A 22,840-nucleotide genomic window follows, 5' to 3' on the forward strand; every position below is an offset into this window, starting at 1 on the left:
ATTACAAAAATTCAAATCACACAAACTATGCTCTAACAATGAAATTAAGTTAGAAACTGGTAACAGAATGATCTCTGTGAAACCATTCAGTATTTGGAAACTAAGCAACACTGTTCTAACTAACTCAGGGAACAAAGAAGAAATCACATGGGAAATTAGAAAGCACCTTAAATAAATAAAAAATAAAATAAAACAGGTTGTGAGATGCTGCTGAAGTAGCACTCTGAAAGAAATTTATAGCTTCTAAACATTAAGAAGTGTCTCCTATCAATGATACTAGCTTCCAGCTTCAGTTCAGTTCAGTCGCTCAGTCGTGTCCGACTCTTTGCAACCCCATGAATTGCAGCACGCCAGGCCTCCCTGTCCATTACCAACTCCCAGAGTTCACTCAAACTCACGTCCATCGACTCTAAGGTTCCACCTTAAGAACCTAGAAAAAGAACAAATTAAGGCCAAAGTAAACTGAAGAACGGAAATAAAGTGGAAATCAATGAAAAAAATAAGAGAAAAACTTAAAAAGCTGATTCTTCAACAAAATCACTTCTATATATAATAGAAGTGATTTTGATATACTTGATATACTTCTAGCCACATCAACGAAGGAAAAAGTGAGAAAACACAAATTACCAAAGTCACAAACTAGAGGGGAGATATCACTCTAGAGAATATTATTAACAAATTCATGCCAATAAACTAGTCAATCAGATAAAAAGGACAAATTGCTTAGAAGAAACAAACTACCGAAACTCATTCAGGAAGAAATACACAACCTGAATAGTCTTATAGCTATTAAAGAAATTGCATTGTAGTTAGAAACCTTCAAACATAGAAAGCCCCAGGGACAGGTGGCTTCACTGGTAAATTCTACCAAATATGTGAAGAGGAAATAATATCAAGCCTACAAAAAGATTTCTAAGATACTCAAGTGAAAGGAGTATTCATTTTAAGAAGCCAGCGTCACTCTGATACCAAAATCAGAAAAAGACATTATAAGAAAACTACAAGTATTCCTTGTGAAAATATATGTAGTCATTCTAAGCAAAAATTGGCAAACTGAATCCAATAGTTTATTAAAAGAACAATATACGACCAAATGGGGTTTATCCCAGGAATGTAGCACTGGTTTACACTGAAAAAATCAATGTAATCACCATAATAAAAAAAAAAGAAAGTAAGAAAAGCTATATGAACATCTTTGTACATAGGAAAACCATTACAAAATTCAACATCCACTCCAAAAATTCTCAGAAAATTGAAAATAAAATAATTTCTTCTAATGGATCAAAGGCATCTACTGAAAAACCCCATTATTATTTAACTGAAATATGAATACTTCTTCCCTAAAAGTATGAAGACAGAGATCTCTGCTCTCAACACCTCTATTCAATATCATACTCGAGGTTTGACCAGTGTAACCACCAGACAGGAGGGAAGGACAGAGGCAGGCAGGCAGGCAGAAAGATGGAGTGAGCAAGTACCCAGACTAGGAAAAGAAGTAAAACTGCCTTTATTCCCAGATGCATCTGATCTTCTAAGTAGGAAATCCAAGGGAATTTATGAACAAACCTTCTAAAATTAGTGAGTTTTGCAATACTGCAGGATACAAAAATCAATTGTATTTCTATCTACTAGTTACAATGAGACAATGAAAATAAAACACAGATTAAGACAAAGACCCCATTTCAAACACTGAAATATAACAACATGCTAATAATTAATATGAATATATACTAAAAAGTCCTGCCAAACATCTAACTCAGAGCTGTTTGAATCAGTTGCTTTGCAACCCTGAGGTCTTACAATTAGGAAGTTTTGACTGATGAAATCTTTATCTAGGTGAGACCAATGCCAAACTTTTCAACTCTATCAAAATAGTTTTAATTACGTGGTCCATAATCCTGGTATCAATACACCAGAATCTTCTCTTTATTCACTTAGCACATCAAACCTTTCTATCTTTAATTTCATGTGTTATTTTTTAAGAATCCACGACCTATTTAATTTTGTAATCAACCTTATATTTCATTCTTTTACTTATAGCTGGCACTCAAACAGAGTTTTAAACTCTATCCAGTTCCTAAACTCTATCCAGTTCCTCCTAAGAAAGCCCAGATAATCAGCGTTTTAGGAAGAAGGCCACAGCTGCGGCTCTCAAACTTCAGTGTGCTGCAGAATCACCTGCTGGTTTTGTGTTAAAACAGACTGCTGAGCAAAAAACTACCAGATTTTTCTGATTCAGTAGGTCTGGGATAGAACCAGACAACTTACATTTCTAACAAGTTCTAATGTGATACTAAATCCATGGAAACCACCAGTCTATAGCAGTGCTTGGCACTGGCACCCCACTACAATACTCTTGCCTGGAAAATCCCATGGACGGAGGAGCCTGGTAGACTGCAGTCCATGGGGTTGCTAAGAGTCGGCACAACTGAGTGACTTCACTTTCACGCATTGGAGAAGGGAATGGCAACCCACTCCAGTGTTCTTGCCTGGAGAATCCCAGGGATGGGGGAGCCTGGTGGGCTGCTGTCTCTGGGGTCGCACAGAGTCGGACATGACTAAAGCGAGTTAGCAGCAGCAGCAGCAGGAGAAAGGAAATTTAGAATAAGCATTTATTTACAAAGTTCCAAAGCAATTTGACAGTAATTTTGTTAGTTAAAACTAATAATTAAAAAAAAAAGTCCTTGTTTTTTCCACATTTTTCTTTTATGTAACTTTACTTGAGAAAAGTATTAGCAAACAATGAATTTAAAACAATTTTTAAAACCCACATAACTGGCCTTTCATCACAGAAAACTTGAAAAACATAGGCCTAAAACATGCTAGCCATACACTCCTCTAGTATTCTAAATACTGCCTTTGTAAGTAAACTTGCAGGTACTTCATTATCTTTGCCCCCCAAAGAAATACATCAGCTTTTGCTAAAAATCAATAAAAGTCACATTATTAGGGTTTCTGGGGGGTTCCCCCCCACTGTAAAACAGTATTTAAAGGCATTTATCAGCTAAACAGATAACAGCCTATTTGCAACAAATCCCTTTTAGAATTTAGTAAGAGGGAAAAGATTTTTCTCTTCAGAAAAACAGCTGTGTTAAGTTTTAAATGAATAAGAATCAAATCACCCACTGCTTCTCTTTCTCCCATAACTGTAGGGATGTCAAGAAATGGGGATAAGGGGGGCTTTGATGGCCTGAATAACTGATATCTTAAACAGAAATGAAAGTGATAGCAATCTTACAGTGTAGAAACATCACAAGCATTATAATTCTACAATGTCTGACACATCATCTTTTGGAAAACTATAAGTTATATATCACTCACTTGTTCCACTTGACAAAGTAAATGTTTACTCTCTTGTTATCTAATTGTTGGGTTCTGAAACCTTGTTTTCTTTCTTTTTTGGCTGCATTGCATAGCACATAGGATCTTAGTTCCCTGACCAGGGACGGAACCCATGCCCCCTGCGCTGGAAGCATGGAGTCTTAACCAATGAACCACCAGGGAAATCCAGAAATCTTGTTTCCAATTTGAGAATTTTCTAATGTCATTAAGACCATGACTTTCAACATCAACACTAACTTAGGAAGGTGACACATCAATGTGGCTTGGTCTTAAATATTCACACAATGATGAGAGAATGAGTAGTAACACAAAAAATTTGAAACAGCAAGCAAAATAAATGATGGATATCTGGCTTTAAAAAGCACACCTGATATTCAGTTATCTATTAACAGTCAACAGCTGATAATATTTTGCATTCCTTGAACACTGAGTAACCAATACAGAAAATTTAAAGATAACTATATATGAAAATACCCCAAAATTATATCACTGGTTATGAAAACAAGAATATTAGGGGGGTTAAATGCTAACAAATGGACCCATTTACCAGAAAAATTACACAAAAAGAAAATGAGTATCTCTCATCCACAAGAAATTGTGCCAAACCCAAGAGCTCTATGCTAGAAAAATGCTTGGAAAGCAATTCCTCCTGAAACTACCAAATCTGAAATTGCCAACAGGCACAACACTTCATTGCCTTAAGTATTAATAGGTCACCAGGAAGCAATCATGTGAAGGTAGCAGAACATGTCACATTTATCAATATTATGTGTCAAGACTTTTATAAACCTTCTATCTCCCAGCCGCATTTGAGAATTTCATATAGGTGTCAAAGCCCTCAAGAGGTTATAGCAAAAAAAAAAAAAAAAGGGCGGGGGGGGGGGGAGTTAGAGGGGGGGATGGAGTGCTTGAGAACTACTGCTCTAAACCAGAGTTCTCAAGTTCTAAATGTGCATCTGAATTACCTAAGGATCTACTCAAAATGCATATTTTGATTCAACAGGCTGTAGGATGAAACATGAAACATTAACAAGCTCTGAGATAAACATAACACCAAATCCACAGACCAAACTTTGAGTAACAAGGTCCCAAACTAAGTAGACATCTCATAAAAGGTACCTGTGTGGTATATAACCACTCTGGCAAAGATTTTTTTAAGTTATACTTTTTAAATTTACTGACTATAAAGCCATTTCACCCCTAGATATTAATTACCCAAAACGAAAGCAGATGTATACACACAAATGCTCATAGCAGCCTTATTTGTCAAGGCCAAAATTCAATCAACAGGTGAATGGATAAACCCATGGTATGTACATAAACTGAAACATTATTCCACAATAAAAAGGAATGAATAATTATACACGCTAAAATATGAACCTCAATACAACTATGCTGAATAAAAGAAGCCAGACCAAAAGAGAAAATACACTGTATGATCTCATTTATGTGAAAGTCTACAAAACACAACCACTAATCTATACTGATAGAAAACTATCAGTATTTGGGGAGAGAGGCTTATAAAGAGGTATGAGGAAACAACTACTGGAGGTGATAAATATGTTCGTTATCTTGACAGTAGTAATAGTTTCACAGAGTAAAACTATACATGTTAAGTATGTGCAGTTATGTGTCAATTATACCTCAACAGACCTATTTTTAAAGACATCTGCCAAATACGAAATTATGGCTAAAATAATATCACTACATGTAACATAGACAAATTTTAATTTTTTGAAAATTACATGTAATACTGTAATACTCCAACTTAAAACAAAAAATATATATCTGCTCTTTGTCCCCATTCCTGGCAGAGTTCCTAAAACTCTTGGAACTTCCTTAGTGATGAGATTGATAAAAGTGTCTCAATATTCTTAACGAATCCCTCTCAACCATGTCTGGTTAATGTTAACTGACACGTGGAAAGCACCTAAGGATGGGAGCTGGTTGCCAGGAGGACCGGGATCACATGATTAGAGGACTGGAACTTTCAGTCCACCCCCACCACCTCTGGGAAGGGGAGAGCAGTTGCAGAATGCTGATCATCAATGGCCAATGATCTAATCAACTGTATCTATGTAACTGAAGCCTCCATTTAAAAAAATCCAAAAGGCCAGTGTTCAGAGAGCTTCCAGGCTGGCACACATGTGGAGGTGCTGGGAGAGTGGCACTCTCAGGGAACACAGGGATGCCATGCCCCTTTCCCCACACCCTGCCCTGTGCATCTCCTATCTGGCTTCTGGTGTCAGAATTGAGTTGAATTTTAACACATTCCACTGGTGTCAGACAATTACTTGGTATAGGGGGAAAAACCCACACTTCTCAATAAATGTTAGTATCACATATACACAACCATATGCCTATACTAAGAGTAAGAAACCTTGCCCTTTGGGAAGTGGGAGGTGGAAGGTGACTCAGAGGGCTCTTTAGGATCTTCTCAGTTCCAAATAACCACTGAAAATATGTACTAGAGAGTAGCTAAGAAATTCAGTGGTGATCCAGTGAGAGAATACAACCTACAAAAAGAAATCTTCGTCTGTACAATACACCTTCAATTTTGCTAACTGCATTAATAAATCTGGTCTTGCAGAACACAAAATTACAGTAGACACGGTTTGTGCGTCTCTCTCCCACCAAAGTCACTCAGCAGCCATCGTCTCCTAAGATGTGCGCTACCACCCACCAAGTTGGTCAATGGCCCCACCTTACTCCAACCACAGTAAACTGGATCAGGCTAGATCTCTGACTGGGAACTAGGCCAATATTTTATCTCCTTTAAAGTCAGAAATGAGAATGAATTACTACTCTTGACCAGAGATGGCTGCTTAAGTAGAAATAAATTTAGAAGCTATGGGATGGCCACCTTTGACCAGAAGGAGGCCAAATCTCTCTAATCCCCTTTACAGAAAAAAATAAATAAATAAAAACATTTTAAAAGAATAATATCCTATTACTAAATAATCGATAATTTTTAGATCTAAAGGGAAAATCACATTTTTTTCCTATTGGAAAATCCATGAAAAATCATTTGAAAATATTCAATCCTCATGACAGAAATGCTGGAGATTTTTATATATTTTTATGTATTAGGTATAATTTATATTCTATTATAAATACCTATTTTGTTTTCTACATCTGTAAGTCAATCCTGAATAATGTACATCTGATTTAATGAAAAAACACTGGAGACATTCACATTTGTTTTGTCAGAAACAAAATAAAGACGCCCATCATTTCCACAACTACTTAACATGGAAATGAAGGTTATTTTGGCATACAATTAGAGGTATACTATTTGGAAAAGCAGAGGTAAAACGATCTCTATAAGCAAGTGATGTGGTATCTATAGCTCAACAACCCAACACAATCTATTAAAAAACAAGCTGCTGCTGTTTAGTTGCTAATTTGTGTCTCACTCTTTTGCAACAAGTATCAACAATTAAATAACTTAATAAAGTCACAGGATAGAATATTAACATATAGAAGCCAATAACTCTTCAAAATAAAAATAACAAATTACAAGGTTTAATACAAAAGGAGATGACATTTACAAAAGCAATCAGAGAGATAAGATTCCTAGAAATAAGCTTAACCAAAATGCATAAAACCAATACAAGAAAAATGTTCCTGAATGATACAGTCAAATAGACTTCAACAAGTGAAACAAACCATGTTCGGGGATAAGAAGTCAATATCACAAAGATGTCAATTCTGTATAAGCTAATTTTAAAATGTATGGTGAAATTCCAATAAAAACATTTTTTTCCTGGAGCCAGAGAAAATAATTATAAATTCACATGGAAAAATAAATAAGCAACAATGGTAAGAAAACTCTGAAAAAAAAAGAGAGCGATAAGAATGGGAGAAGTAAACCAAAACTGAAAAAGACACATGCACCCCAATGTTCACTCTACCCCAATATTTACAATAGCTAGGACTAGGAAGCAGCCTAGATGTCCGTCAGCAAATAAATGGGTAAGTAAGTTGTGGTACATGGACACAATTACTCAGCTATAAAAAGGAATGCATTTGAGTCAGTTCTAATGAGGTGGATGAACCTAGAGCCTATTATACAGAGTGAATAAGTCAGAAAGAGAAAGACAAATACTGTATACTAATGCATGTATATGGAATCTAGAAAGATGGTACCGACAATCCCATGTACAGGGCAGCAAAGGAGACACAGACATAAAGAACAGACTTTTGGACTCAGTGGGAGAAGGAGAGGATGGGGTGATTTGAGAGAAAAGCACTGAAACACACACATTATCACATGTAAAACAGATAACCAGTTTAATGCACGCAGAGGGCACCATGGCCGGTGCTCTGTGACAGTCGAGAGGGGTGGGGGGATGGAGGTGGGAGGGGACACTGTACACTTACAGCTGAGTCATACTGATGTGTAGCAAAACCAAGACGATACTATAACTATCCTCCAATTAAAATAAATAATTTTTTTAAATGAGAAGTGACTAGCCCTATCAGATTATTTTTTAAATGTTAAAAATATAAAGATAAAATGCCTAAGAAAATTCAAATATGAGGAAAGTCAGAACTCAATCTAAGGAGAAAACATAATTTCTTAAAAGAAAAAAATGGTGTTTGGACAATTAGATATACCTTTTTTGATGGAAAAAAATGGATCTACAGAATGAGTACCATACTGTACTATATTAATGTCCTAACTGTAAAACAAGAACAACTTAGGCAACTCTTAACTATGCCATTGTTTCTAAACACAATTCCACTGCAACAGAGGCCAACAATACATTGTACTTTAGTGCTTAAAACACAGACCCTTCCTTAAATTCAATATTTATATTCTTCAATAACATGTTTCCATCTAAAAACTGTAAAAATCAATGAAGAAAATTCTGCATTTCACAACAGTATAAACTCAGTATCGGGCTTTTAAAATACCTCCTTAAACATCTCAGAATATTTAGAACTCTGTGATTCATATAAAATTAAGATTACCAATGGAAAAAAAAAACCTATTATCTACTAAAAACAGATTCTTAATCTTTTCTAAGTCATTTAATCCATTAATAATATAATGATTGGACAGAAAGAGGAGACATACATATAAAACTGTGGTTAAAAAAAATCAGTAAGTTCATGGACCCCATTAAGTCTATCTAGGTCCCAGATATATTAGTTAAGAAACCCTGATATAAAATTGAGACTTGACTGAAATCTCTCAATTCACAATGCATCGAAATTGTTTTTACTGTCACAAATCTGCTGAAAGCACACCATTAGAAATCACTTTTCCAGCGCACTGGCCTCATCACTATCTTTGTCTCTAGTCGACTGTCACTGCCACCACCACCCACATGCTGCCCTCCACAATCCATCTGACAACAATGATCTTTCACAAACATAAGCCTGATGATGTATCTCCAAAAGCCGAATGCCCTATCACCAAGATTAAACACTATGTCCTCTAAAATAAGACAGAGAGAAAAACAGTATGTGTGTGTACATGGAGAGAGTTTAACATAACTTACAACATCACTACATAAATAGTAAATAATATATAACCCCTGTTGCTAAATTACAGCAGTGTTTTTCAAACTGGGTTGAACCCCCAGTAATGAAATCAATATAACAAAACAGAAATGAAAAGGAGAAGAAATATATATGCATAGCCAATTCTCATTATTCACAAATTCCATGTCTGCAAATTCACCTACTTGTTAAAATTTATCTGTGACCCTAAAACCAACACTTCGAGTACTTCCCACTGATCCATAAGTTTCCAACTGAGGTCAAACAAGGCAATGTTCTGATTTCCTGTTTCAGATCTCATACTGTAAACAAGTGTCCTTTTAATGTTATATTTAGTGTCATACTTTTCACATTTTTGTGGGTTTTTTTAATCATATCATTGTTTATGCCCCTCCCCCAAAGTATAGTGAAATGCTGTCTAATGTTTCTGAGCAAAAGAAGGCTATGATGTGCCTTACAGAGAAAGTATACGTGTTAGACAAGTTTCACTCAGGCATGAGCTACAGTACTGCTGGCTGAATTCAATGTCAATGAAGCAACAACAGGTAAAAGTATCTTTAACAGAAACATATATAACAAGGTTATGGATTAATTGCTTTATGGCAGAGAGCGAAGAAGAACTAAAGAGCCTCTTGACAATGAAAGAGTGAAAAAGTTGGCTTAAAACTCAACATTCAGAAAACTAAGATCATGGCATCCAGTCCCACCACTTCATGGCAAATAGATGGGGAAACAATGGAAACAGTGACAGACTTTATTTTGGGGGGCTCCAAAATCACTGCAGATGATTGCAGCCATGAAATTAAGATGCTTGCTCCTTGGAAGAAAAATTAGACCAACCCAGACAGCATAATGAAAGAGCAGAGACATTACTTCGCCAACAAAGGTCCGTCTAGTCAAAGCTATGGTTTTTCCAGTTGTCACGTATGGATGTGAGAGTCGGGACTATAAAGAAAGCTGAGTGCCAAACAATTGATGCTTTTGAACTGTAGTACTGGAAAAGATACTCTTGAGAGTCCCTTGCTAGGAGATCCAACCAGTTCAACCTAAAGGAAATCAGTCCTGAATACTCATTGGAAGGACTGACGCTGAAGCTAAAATTCCAATACTTTGACTACCTGATGGGAAGAGCTGACTCATTTGAAAAGACCCTGATGCTGGGAAAGACTGGAGGTGAGAGAAGGGGATGACAGAGGATGAGATGGTTGGATGGCATCACCAACTCAATGGACATGAGTTTGAGTAAATTCCGGGAGTTGGGATGGACAGGGAAGCCTGGCATGTTGCAGTCTATGGGGTTGCGTAGAGTTGGACATGGCTGAGCAACTGAACTGAACTGAAATACTATGACCAGGGGCCCAAGTGGGCCTAATCCTGTGTTTCCTCTAAGAGCAATGGTTCGGTATTCACTACTAATTGTTCATGGCAACTTAATAGAACTACTGCAAAAAAAATGGAACCTAATTGCATATTAGTATGTATGTGTGTGTCAAGCTGCACTTTATTTTGGGTACAAACACATTGAGTTACAGCCTAAAAAGTTTGAAAGCCAATGAACAAGAACACAGGAGAAGAAACCGTGAAAGGAGTGGTACAATGGCACGGCAGACAGGCAGAGATCATGGGCACAAGTACTAACCCTTTTTTCCTATCTAGAATCAGAATCAGCCATGAATTGTGATTTGATTGGTAAACTCAGGGGAAAGCCTAGACATGTATTTTACAAAAGCATCCCAGATAATGGGACATGTGGCCAAGATGAGAGCCACTATTCTCCCTTCTAAACTGACGGTTCTCCCTGGACAAGCAGTATTAGGATCACCTAGGAATTGTTAATAATGTAAATTCCCTGAGCCCCATGGCACACTGACTGAATCCTATTACTCTGGGAATGGAGCCCAGTTGATTAGTGGCCCAGGTGATTCTGAAGCATGCCAAAGTTTGAGAATCACTGACCTAAATCTTTTTTTTTCTTTTGAGGTATTCTGAAAGCCCTGATGATGCTAAAGGATAACTGCTGCTGCTGCTGCTAAGTCGCTTCAGTCACGTCCGACTCTGTGTGACCCCAGAGACGGCCTCCCACCAGGTTCCCCTGTCCCTGGGATTCTCCAGGAAAGAACACTGGAGTAGGTTTCCATTTCCTTCTCCGATGCATGAAAGTGAAAAGTGAAAGCAAAGTCGCTCAGTTGTGTCTGACTCCTAGAGACCCCATGGACTGCAGCCTATCAGGTTCCTCTGTCCATGGATTCTCCAGGCAAGAGTACTGGAGTGGGGTACCACTGCCTTCTCCATCACATATACTACTCCAATTCAAAGGATGTCCCCTTGTGACACAAATTTCTACAGTATCATTTTTATCTTCCACATAGCACACTAACCCTCATATGAAGTTATCTGTGTACTCTTTTCTGTGGGACAACAAGCTGAAGACAGGTAATAAACATATCTCATCCCTTTCTGTATGTCAAGTACAATGCAAACGTTTATTCTCTCAGCAAATATTTAGTGAGCAACAACCATATGCCATTCACTGTACCAGATGATCGACACAAAGGTAGCACAGACACTGTTCCTGTGTTCTTAGAGCTATTTTACTGAATGAATAAACATTACAGACATCTACAGTCCAAGTCTGACAGAAGACAGAGTGTATGGAAGGCCCATCTTACCAAAGCGCTATCTGAAATAAGACAGCTTTGTTAAAAGGGATACCGTACTGATGCTCTTCTGACCCAGGATGCTATTTAAAACTAAAAATAATTGTTACAGAAAATACACACTGACAAGTCACTTAATCAACAGTCAATCTGACTTTAATACATTTTACATATAGGAAAATAAAAGTCCTACTATGAACAATGCAATGCTTACTAACAAAGCAAATTCCCACATGGGATATGAAGTTAAGGTTTGATAACCAAACTTCAACAGAAAACTACAATATGCCAATTCTCAATTCTTCCAAGATTTTAAAGGGAAGAAACTTAAAATCAAAATTACCTGACTTTATGACTCTAGATTAAGAAATTAACACTAAAGTCACGTATTACTCACTTACAAAATGAATACAAGAGAAAAACTTGTCCACTTTACCAAGTAAAAAGCATTTGTTTATTTCTAAGTGTACACACATGATGCTACAAATAAGCTGCCTCAATGGAGTGTCTGGCGGAGAAGACAACCCACTCCAATGGCATCCCACTCCAGTACTCTTGCCTGGAAAATCCCATGGATGAGGGAGCCTGGAAGGCTGTAGTCCATGGGCTCGCGAAGAGTAGGACACGACTGAGCAACTTCACTTTCACTTTTCACTTTCATGCACTGGAGAAGGAAATAGCAACCCACTCCAGTGTTCTTGCCTGGAGAATCCCAGGGACAGGGGAGTCTGGTGGGCTGCCATCTGTGGGGTCGCACAGAATCGGACACAACTGAAGCGACTTAGCAGCAACAGCAGCAGCAGCAGCATGGAGTGTCTGGAGTTGCAGGAAAGGACATTTAATTTTTATGCATATTATATTTGGCTATTAGGTTTTTACTTTAAATCATGTGGGCCAATTACTTTTCAACTTAAAAAAGCTAGATGATGTCTTAAACATGAAAAAAACTCCGTTTATAGGAGCATTCCCTTTACAATAATGGGGATAAAATCTGTAGCCTGACTGTGTATTTGGGACAAGTATGATAGAGGAATGCAACTGCCATTCAGGCTACAGAAACTCCTGAGGGGTTCTGAACCTCAGGTCATTGATCCCCAAAACATCTAAAGAAAGAATTGAGGGGGTCCATGAACTTGGGTGAGAAAATAAATCATTTCTCTAATTCATTAACTAACAAATTTAACATTTTCTTCAATTATTAACAATAGGTAACAGATCACAGTAGTACTGGTAATACTTGTGACTTAGCAAAACCCAACAGACATGATAAATATTTTCATTGTCATATTACAGAGGTTACATTTACTAAAATACTTAGGATTATTTAAGATAATCCTAAGATAATCAGACTCAACTCTAGATCCCTATTATGTTAATAAGGAATGCAAATTAAAACTTTTTAATATTTTGATAACTTATTTCAATATAACTAGTTTATGCATTTAGAACATTATTCTGAAGAGTTTCAACAGACTGCCAAAGGAGTTCAAGTCACCAAATAAAAAAAGGAGCAGCCTTGATATAACGGTTCTCAATTCAATTGCAACAGTTCTCACTGAAAAAATTTGAGGGAGGGAACTATCCCAGTTTGGAATGCTACCAGAAATCAGTGGGCAGGAGATTGATGAAACAACTATCCTGGCGTGCATGGACAGTTCATATAACCAACTACGAACTGAAGATCAAAAATGTCACAGTTTATAGCAACATCTCAAAGATCAAATAAGTGGCAAGATTACCCTCTTCAGTTCAGTCGCTCAGTCGTGTCCGACTTTTTGCGACCCCATGAATCGCAGCACACCAGGCCTCCCTGTCCATCACCAACTCCCGGAGTTCACCCCAACTCACGTCCATTGAGTCGGTGATGCCATCCAGCCATCTCATCCTCTCTCATCCCCTTCTCCTCCTGCCCCCAATCCCTCCCAGCATCAGAGTCTTTTCCAACGAGTCAACTCTTCGCATGAGGTGGCCAAAGTATTGGAGTTTCAGCTTTAGCATCAGTCCTTCCAAAGAATACCCAGGACTGATCTGCTTTAGAATGGACTGGTTGGATCTCCTTGCAGTCCAAGGGACTCTCAAGAGTCTTCTCCAACAGCACAGTTCAAAAGCATCAATGCTTCAGCAGCTCAGCTTTCTTCATAGTCCAACTCTCACATCCATACATGGCCACAGGAAAAACCATAGCCTTGACTAGAAGGACCTTTGTTGGCAAAGTAATGTCTCTGCTTTTGAATACGCTATCTAGGCTGGTCATAGCTTTCCTTCCAAGGAGCAAGCGTCTTTTAATTTCATGGCTGCAATCATCATCTGCAGTGATTTTGGAGCCCCAAAAAATAAAGTCTGACACTGTTTCCACTGTTTCCCCATCTATTTCCCATGAAGTGATGGGACCAAATGCCATATCTTCGTTTTCTGAGCGTTGAGCTTTAAGTCAACCTTTTCACTCTCCTCTTTCACTTTCATCAAGAGGCTTTTTAGTTCCTCTTCACTTTCTGCCATAAGGGTGGTGTCATCTGCATATCTGAGGTTATTGATATTTCTCCCAGCAATCTTGATTCCAGCTTGTGCTTCTTCCAGCCCAGCGTTTCTCATGATGTACTCTGCATAGAAGTTAAATAAACAGGGTGACAATACACAGCCTTGACATACGCCTTTTCCTATTTGGAACCAGTCTGTTGTTCCATGTCCAGTTATAACTGTTGCTTCCTGACCTGCATACAGGTTTCTCAACAAGCAGGTCAGGTGGTCTGGTATTCCCATCTCTTGAACAATTTCCCACAGTTTATTGTGATCCACACAGTCAAAGGCTTTGGCACAGTCAATAAAGCAGAAATAGATGTTTTTCTGGAACTCTCTTGCTTTTTCCATGATCCAGCGGATGTTGGTAATTTGGTCTCTGGTTTCTCTGCCTTTTCTAAAACCAGCTTGAACATCTGGAAGTTCACAGTTCACATACTGCTGAAGCCTGGCTTGGAAATTTTTGAGCATTATTTTACTAGCATGTGAGATGAGTGCAGTTGTGCGGTAGTTTAAGCATTCTTTGGCATTGCCTTTCTTTGGGATTGGAATGAAAACTGACCTTTTCCAGTCCTGTGGCCACTGCTGAGTTTTCCAAATTTGCTGGCATATTGAGTGCAGCACTTTCACAGCATCATCTTTCAGGATTTGAAAGAGCTCAACTGGAATTCCATCACCTCCACTAGCTTTGTTCGTGGTGATGCTTTCTAAGGCCCACTTGACTTCACATTCCGGGATGTTTGGCTCTAGGTGAGTGATCACACCATCGTGATTATCTGGGTTGTGGTAATCTTTTCTGTATAGTTCTTCTGTGTATTCTTGCCACCTCTTCTTAATATCTTTTGCTTCTGTTAAGTCCATACCATTTCTGTCCTTTATCGAGCCCATCTTTGCATGAAATGTTCCCTTGGTATCTCTAATTTTCTTGAAGAGATCTCTAGCCTTTCCCATACTGTTGTTTTCCTCGATTTCTTTGCATTGATCACTGAGGAAGGCTTTCTTATCTCTTCTTGCTGTTCTTTAGAACTCTGCATTCAGATGCTTATATCTTTCCTTTTCTCCTTTGCTTTTCACTTCTCTTCTTTTCACAGCTATTTGTAAGGCCTCCCAGACAGCCATTTTGCTTTTTTGCATTTCTTTTCCATAGGGATGGTCTTGATCCCTGCCTCTGGTACAATGTCACGAACCTCCGTCCATAGTTCATCAGGCACTCGATCTATCAGATCTAGGCCCTTAAATCTATTTCTCACTTCCACTGTATAATCATAAGGGATTTGATTTAGGTCATACCTGAATGGTCTAGTGGTTTTCCCTACTTTCTTCCATTTAAGTCTGAATTTGGCAATAAGGAGTTCATGATCTGAGCCACAGTCAGTTCCCGGTCTTGTTTTTGCTGACCCTCTTCATTACCCTGCTTTCCAAAGTTTCCAAACAGGTGTTCACACCAGGGTTCACTGGTCTATTGGAACGTCTTTCTTCATTCATTTCTCCAGTGTACACCACCCACTGAACAATTTTCATCGCTAAACTCTCTTTTCCTCTATGACTAATATGTCTAAAATAAAAATCACTTCTAAAAACAAATACAGTATTTCACTATCAACTATTTACGATTCAATTATTACTGAGAATTAATTGAAGATTTAGTTTTCTTGGCTGCTAATCTTTAGTCTTTCATTTTTTAATTGGATTACTAATGCTCTGCCAGGAAACAAAGATAGAAGGAGCAAAATATATGTATCAACTTGCTAATGTTTCAAAGCTATAAAAATTTATTTAAATGGCAGGAGAAGAAAAGTGAAACTATGCCACACAGTAACTGCATGGAGATACTCTGAATATTTTACACTTCTATATTCCTTCACACTTATTATGTTGTATAACTGGAAATTATTATTAATAATTAAAAATACAGTCACCTGTATGAGACACTGACTTTAAGTTTTTCCAAAAAGTTCATCTTTTAAATTACCTTTTGAGATACTTCTCATTAACATATGAAGAAAAGTGGCTTAAAGAGATAATTTATCTTGCCTAGAGGAAAGTGACAGAAGCCAAAACTGAAACCTATATCACTATTTCAAAGTTCCAATAACTTTATCAAATTAGCTGTACAATTTAGGGCTGGCTGCTTGCTGACTCCCCAGCTTACAACCTTATATCCTTCTGCCAACAACAACAAAAGAGGAGGTAAGAAAGCCAGAAGCAAAGATATGGATGTGAGTTAAGACAGTGAGCTTGGCTGACTCTTGGACTCTGCGTTCCTCAGACTGCACAGTAAAACTGACCAGAAAACAGAAACATAAAGTAATCCTAAAGGAAATCAACCCTGAATATTCATTGGAAGGACTGATGCTGAAGCTTCAATACTTTGGCCACCTGATTGGAAGAGCCAACTCACTAGAAAAGACCCTGATGCTAAGGAATGACCGAGGGCAGGAGAAGAAGGGACAGCAGAGGATGAGATGGTTGGATGGCACCAATGACTCAACGGACTTGAGTCTGAGCAAACTCCTGGAGATAGTGAAGGACAGGGAAGCCTGGTGTGTTGCAGTCCATGAGGTTGCAAAGAGTCAGACCTGACTGAGCGACTGAACAACAACAAAACAAATATAAGGAAATGGTACTAGGGAGAATTTGGAAGTGACTGACCTCTTTCTCCAATATTAATCACACAAAGAACAGTACTGAATAATAAAGTAGTCTGAACTTCTGTTCCATTTTTGCCTGTAGACAATAATTAAGAGTCGGTTTTAAGATAATCAAATAAGTATACTGGACCTTCTGTTATCCAGTCTGTACCCTCTGCACTGGCCTGCTCCATGGCTCATTTCTACCTACCATCCTCTGCTCCTCAGGCTGTCTCCTATGCTTCCATTACCATTTCTCTACTTCAGCTCTACTTAAAATGAAATAAGATGCCAGCTGTTTATTCAGTAATACAATCAAACTCAATCCCAGAGGTCAAGATCACAGTCAATGTCTGTATTACAAACTTTCTATCACTTAAGTGTCTGAGAAGGCACTCAGCCTGTGCTGAATAAAACAAAGAAATGATAACATCCTTAGAGGATCTGGTCTACTTGAGAAAATAAATGTCCATTCTCTCACATGTACTCACTCTGTTTATACATACATCCATATCCATACATACAGACCAAGTGAAAAACATGGTACTGAGAAGTTAAAATAAACTTGTGTTATGTGGACGGAGGAGACTGGTGGGCTACAGTCCATGGGGTCACGAAGAGTCAGACACGACTGAGCAACTTCACTTTCACTTTTCACTTTCATGCATTGGGCAAGGAAATGGCAACCCACTCCAGTGTTCTTGCCTGGAGAATCCTAGGGATGGGGGAGCCTGGTGGGCTGCCATCTATGGGGTCGCACAGAGTCGGACACGACTGAAGCGACTTAGAAGCAGCAGCATGAAGCAAAAAGTATACTCATATTCAGAACATTTACAGCAATGAGTAAGAGAAGTAAATCGAGTGAAAGAAAATCTCATGAAAGCAAGGAAACACATCATACCGCAAACAGAGTAGATTGCTCTCTTGATCTCTAGGAAAAAAAACAGTACAAGACAGTGGATATGTAACTGATCCTCCTTAAAAAAAGAAAAAAAGAAAGAAATCTAAACCAAATCGACAGCATAGCATTAACGTTAAAGAATTAAATCTTACCCGTTAATATCTTCCTAATATTCAATCTCTCATCTGTTAGTTCTTTTCATATGATTTACCTTCTGTATGATATGCCCAGTAGGTAGATGTGTGAATTCACAGATGCAAGAAATTTTTATAGCTAAAGGAACTTTAAAGATCACTCAGTTCAATTCTATTTCACAAATGAGGAAACTAAGGGCTTAGGAAGGTTAAATAATTTATTCAAAGTCATAGAAAATTTCATCCCTTACTACACTGAAAATTAGTAATTGTAAAGGATTTGCTTTCTTTAAAAGGATTTTGGAGACTTCTTTTATAGTCCTTCATTCAACTTTCATTTAAAAAAGTGTAATGCAAAACATTTCCATCTCATTAAAACACCTTTGAAGTTTGCAAAAACACAACCAAGTATACACATTCATATATCCATCAGTAGCACATCTCTCAGGGCAGCTTCCTAGCTAAGCTTCATCCTCAGGGGGCGAGCCCCTGACTGCACTTGTATACTAACTTCCCCTGTTCCTTGACTTAGAGGACACCCGACTCATTTGAGAAGACCCTGATGCTGGGAAAGACTGAAGATGGAGGAGAAGGGGACGACAGAGAATGAGATGGTTGGATGGCATCACTGACTCAACGGACATGGGTTTGAGTAAACTCCGGGAGTTGGTGATGGACAGGGAGGCCTGGCGTCTGCAGTCCATGGGGTTGCAAAGAGTCGGACATGACTGAGCAACTGAACTGAACTGATCCAAGCTAAATCAATAATAATCCTCTATCTCAGGAATCTGGAGCATTTTGCTTTTGTTTGTTCCTTTTGCGTAACACTGTGAAACTTTACTACAATGTGGTTAAACACAATACTCGAGCACATTCAAGTCATCTTCTGACAGATGAACTGAGCATTTATTTCAACAATTTCTTTAGTGTAACTTTATAAAATTCTTGCCTTCAAAAGTGACACTAATCTTGATATTTGTTAAAAACTCTGACATAAGATAACCACATCTCAACAGAGAGAGATTTAGGAGATTATCCTAATGCCTATCCTCAGAACCCCTAATCAGAGAACTGTTCACTGTCTTCATCCCTTATTCCTGGTATTTCCCCCAAAGTCTATCCTCTGGATTACAGCTGTGCAAGGAACCTGGAGTTGAAAAGCTAAAAGAAATATAATACAGATGATAATAATAGATAATATTTATTGAACATTTGCTGCATGTCTCAAACTATCCCAAGCACACTACAATTCATCTTCCCAACAACTCCATGAAATTTTATAGATGAAATTATTCTGCCTGAGGACTCAAACCCATAGTCCGGCTCCAGAATACATGCACTTAACCACTACCCTTCGGTGGCGGTTGTGTAGTTGCTAAATCGTGTCCAAATCTTGCGAACCCATGGCTATAGTCCACCAGGTTCCCCTTTCCACGGGATTTCCCAGGCAAGAATACTGGAGTGGGTTGACATTTCCATCTCCAGAGGATGTTCCTGACCCAGGGATCAAACCCAGATCTGCACTGTAGGCAATCTCCTGTAACAGACACATATTCTTTTGAACCACCAGGGAAGCCCACACTACTTCTCAAAAATTTGATAATTACTAGAATTGAGTTATATTAATGTCACCCAGGATTCCCTGACAGCTCAGTTGATAAAGAATACGCCTCCAATGCAGGAGACCCGGGTTCAATTCCTAGGTTGGGAAGACCCGCTGGAGAAGGGAAAGGCTACCCACTCCAGTATTCTTGCCTGGAGAATTCCACGGACTATATAGTCCATGGGGGTTGCAAAGAGTTGGACACAACTAAGCGACGTCCACTTTCACTTTCTTTCACTTTCAATGTCACTTGCTGCTGAAGGGCACACAGCTGCCCTGGTTCCTGGTGGGCCAAGCGTTGACTGTTCAACCCTTCCGTGTTGTCTATGAAACAACCCCAGGAACCTTAAAGAAATAAAATTTGGCTTCCATTACTTGAAATCAACCTAATGGTCCTACCTGTCAAATATTTTTAGGCCTCTTTTCAAAAAAAGGAATGTGTTTACGAAAGGCATTCTCCACCAAGTTTCTTTCATAACATCATTCCCTGAGACAAAATGACTCCTCCATGCCCATGGGCTAATAAACGATAGAGAAGAACAGATGTAATGAACCTTAGATATGATCTAGTTTTCAACCCACTCATTTTACAGATGGAGCAATGGTAAAGATAAAAACCCTGGAGTCAATCACCCAAAGGGCACAAGTTTTAATACTGGCTCTCTCGTGTTCTGGTATAGGTGGGGGAAGCTGCTTAATTTATGAAGCTTCAGTCTCTTGTGGAAAAGAGATAATGGCACCGACACATCCTACCATTATAATGAGCTCTAAATAACCAACTGTTTAATAAAATGCCTGGCACATACTCAACACACTTGCTAACGTACACTCAATAAATGGTAGCTGTGATGATAGTGATGATTGATGTGAGGCTCAGAGAAGGTGGGCACGTTTTCCCAAATGATATGGCCACTTAATAACAGAACCAAAACTAGAGAAAGACTTCATACTCACATAATACTTTATTCTACATCTTCCTACAAACTCTTGGACTTAGCATTTAAAACTATCTAAAATCTGCTATAACTCTACGGTTTCAAAAATCTAATCTCCATCCCAACTATTTTTCATTCATTCACCAAATATATACATAGCACTGTCCATGTTCTAAACACTTTCTAGATAAAGGAGGGAACAAAGGAAGGGAAAGAAAAGAAGTGAAAGCCATCCATATGTCCAAATGAAGGAGAAAGAGCTAAGAGAATAATGCACTCAGAAAAAAAACATACTGCTACCCTCCTGAAGCTTCTATCAGCAAGGGAAAAAGTATAAACAAGCATAGATTAAAAAAATATATATATATGGAAGAACCTTCCTTTAGTCTACTTAACCACAGAACTTGCTTTAGATATTCCTGTACTCAAGTATTTGCTTCAACTTACACTATACAACCAAACCTGACAGCCCAAATTGCTAAATTTCTCTCCAAGAAGCATTTTCTCTATATTCCAGCATTGGTTTACTCTTAATTCCTATTAACTATACTAACATTTCACTTTTTTTTTAACTCTTTTAAATGTCTCTTAGGGTGACTTTATGACTCATTCAAATTCCCTAAGGCAAGATCTGTATTGTATGTTTCTTTAAATCCTAACACTTTAGCACACAACAGTCCATACACTTCGAATATTCAGACCTGTTTAGTTATCCAATATCTTATTTAGATAAAACCTGGCACTTACACTATATCTGGCCAATATTTGCTTTTGCTGAAAAAATAAACATGTAATATTTTTACAATATCATCTACAAAATTGTATTTTATATTCGTGAACTCCCCTATTATGAAACATGAAATACATCAGTACCAAAAATGGTAGAAAAATGAATATACTCTGATCCTATCAATCAAAATATCACTTAAAATATTAAGATGACAAAAATTAGGCAACTAACATGTGGGTAGAAATGGCAATTCAAACCAGTCATGGTCTTGTTAAAAAAAATATAAGTGGATCACGTGCTTCATGTAGATTTTGGCTCACTCTGATGTGAGGAAGTATTTTACACAAAGCTACATACACCAATGAGAGGCATAATTAACACAATATAAACGCCAATACTGCAGCTACACTATGTGCAAAAAATTCTGTACTTAAAAGAATCCTTTGACTTAAGAGGAAATAAAAAGATTTCAGTTCAGTTCGGTCCCTCAGTCATGTCTGACTCTTTGCGACCCCATGAACCACAGCACGCCAGGCCTTCCTGTCCATCACCAACTCCCAGAGTTCACTCAAACTCATGTCCATCAAGTCAGTGATGCCATCCAACCATCTTATCCTGTCATCCTCTTCTCCTCCATAATCAGGGTCTTTTCCAATGAATCAGTTCTTCGCATCAAGGGGGTCAAAGTATTGGAGCTTCAGCATCAGTCCTTCCAGTGAGTATTCAGGACTAATTTCCTTTAGGATGAACTGGTTGGATCTCCTTGCAGTCCAAGGGACTCTCAAGAGTCTTCTCCAGCATGACAGTTCAAAAGCATCAATGCTTCAGCGCTCAGCTTTCTTTACAGTCCAACTCTCACATCCATACATGACTATTGGAAAGACCATAGCCTTGACTAAACGGACCTTTGTTGGCAAAGTAATGTCTCTGCTTTTTTTTTTTTTTTTTAATTTTATTTTATTTTTAAACTTTACATAATTGTATTAGTTTTGCCAAATATCAAAATGAATCTGACACAGGTAAAAAATATGGAACGCTTCAAGAATTTGCGTGTCATCCTTGCGCAGGGGCCATGCTAATCTTCTCTGTATCGTTCCAATTTTAGTATATGTGCTGCCGAAGCGAGCACTGTCTCTGCTTTTTAATATGCTGTCTAGGTTGGTCGTAACTTTCCTTCCAAGGAGTAAGTGTCTTTTAATTTCATGGCTGCAATCACCATCTTCAGTGATTTTGGAGCCCCCAAAAATAAAGTCAGCACTGTTTCCACTGTTTCCCCATCTATTTCCCATGAAGTGATGGGACCAGATGCCATGATCTTGGTTTTCTGAATGTTGAGTTTTAAGCCAACTTTTTCACTCTCCACTTTCATTTTCATCAAGAGGCTCTCTAGTTCTTCTTCGCTTTCTGCCATAAGTGTAGTGTCATCTGCATATCTGACGTTATTGATATTTCTCCCAGCAAACTTGATTCCAGCTTGTGCTTCTTCCAGCCTGGCATTTCTCATGATGTACTCTGCATAGAAATTAAATAAGCAGGGTGACAATATACAGTCTTGATATACTCCTTTCCCGATATGGAACCAGTCTGTTGTTCCATGTCCAGTTCTAACTGTTGCTTCTTGACCTACATATAGATTTCTCAAGAGGCAGGTCAGGTGGTCTGGTATTCCCATCTCTTGAACAATTTTCCAGTTTGTTGTAATCCACACAGTCAAAGGCTTTGGCATAGTCAATAAAGCAGAAATAGATGTTTTTCTGGAACTCTCTTGCTTTTTCGATGATCCATTGGATGTCGGCAATTTGATCTGTGGTTCCTCTGCCTTTTCTAACTCCAGCTTGAACATCTGGAAGTTCACGGTTCACGTACTGTTAAAGCTTGGC

The 22,840-nt window shown here is 38.2% G+C and overlaps 1 protein-coding gene and 1 non-coding gene across 3 annotated transcripts in view; both read right to left on the bottom strand.

The window, feature by feature from the left end:
- Positions 1-22,840, bottom strand: part of EPC2 (enhancer of polycomb homolog 2) — a 127,960-nt gene that overhangs the window by 99,481 nt on the left and 5,639 nt on the right. The window lies entirely within an intron of this gene.
- LOC113881891 lies at positions 21,983-22,089 on the bottom strand. Its single transcript, XR_003508197.1, has one exon. It is a non-coding gene; the product is annotated as a U6 spliceosomal RNA (small nuclear RNA).

This window comes from Bos indicus x Bos taurus, chromosome 2 (genome assembly GCF_003369695.1).
Source record: "Bos indicus x Bos taurus breed Angus x Brahman F1 hybrid chromosome 2, Bos_hybrid_MaternalHap_v2.0, whole genome shotgun sequence".
NCBI lineage: Eukaryota > Metazoa > Chordata > Mammalia > Artiodactyla > Bovidae > Bos > Bos indicus x Bos taurus.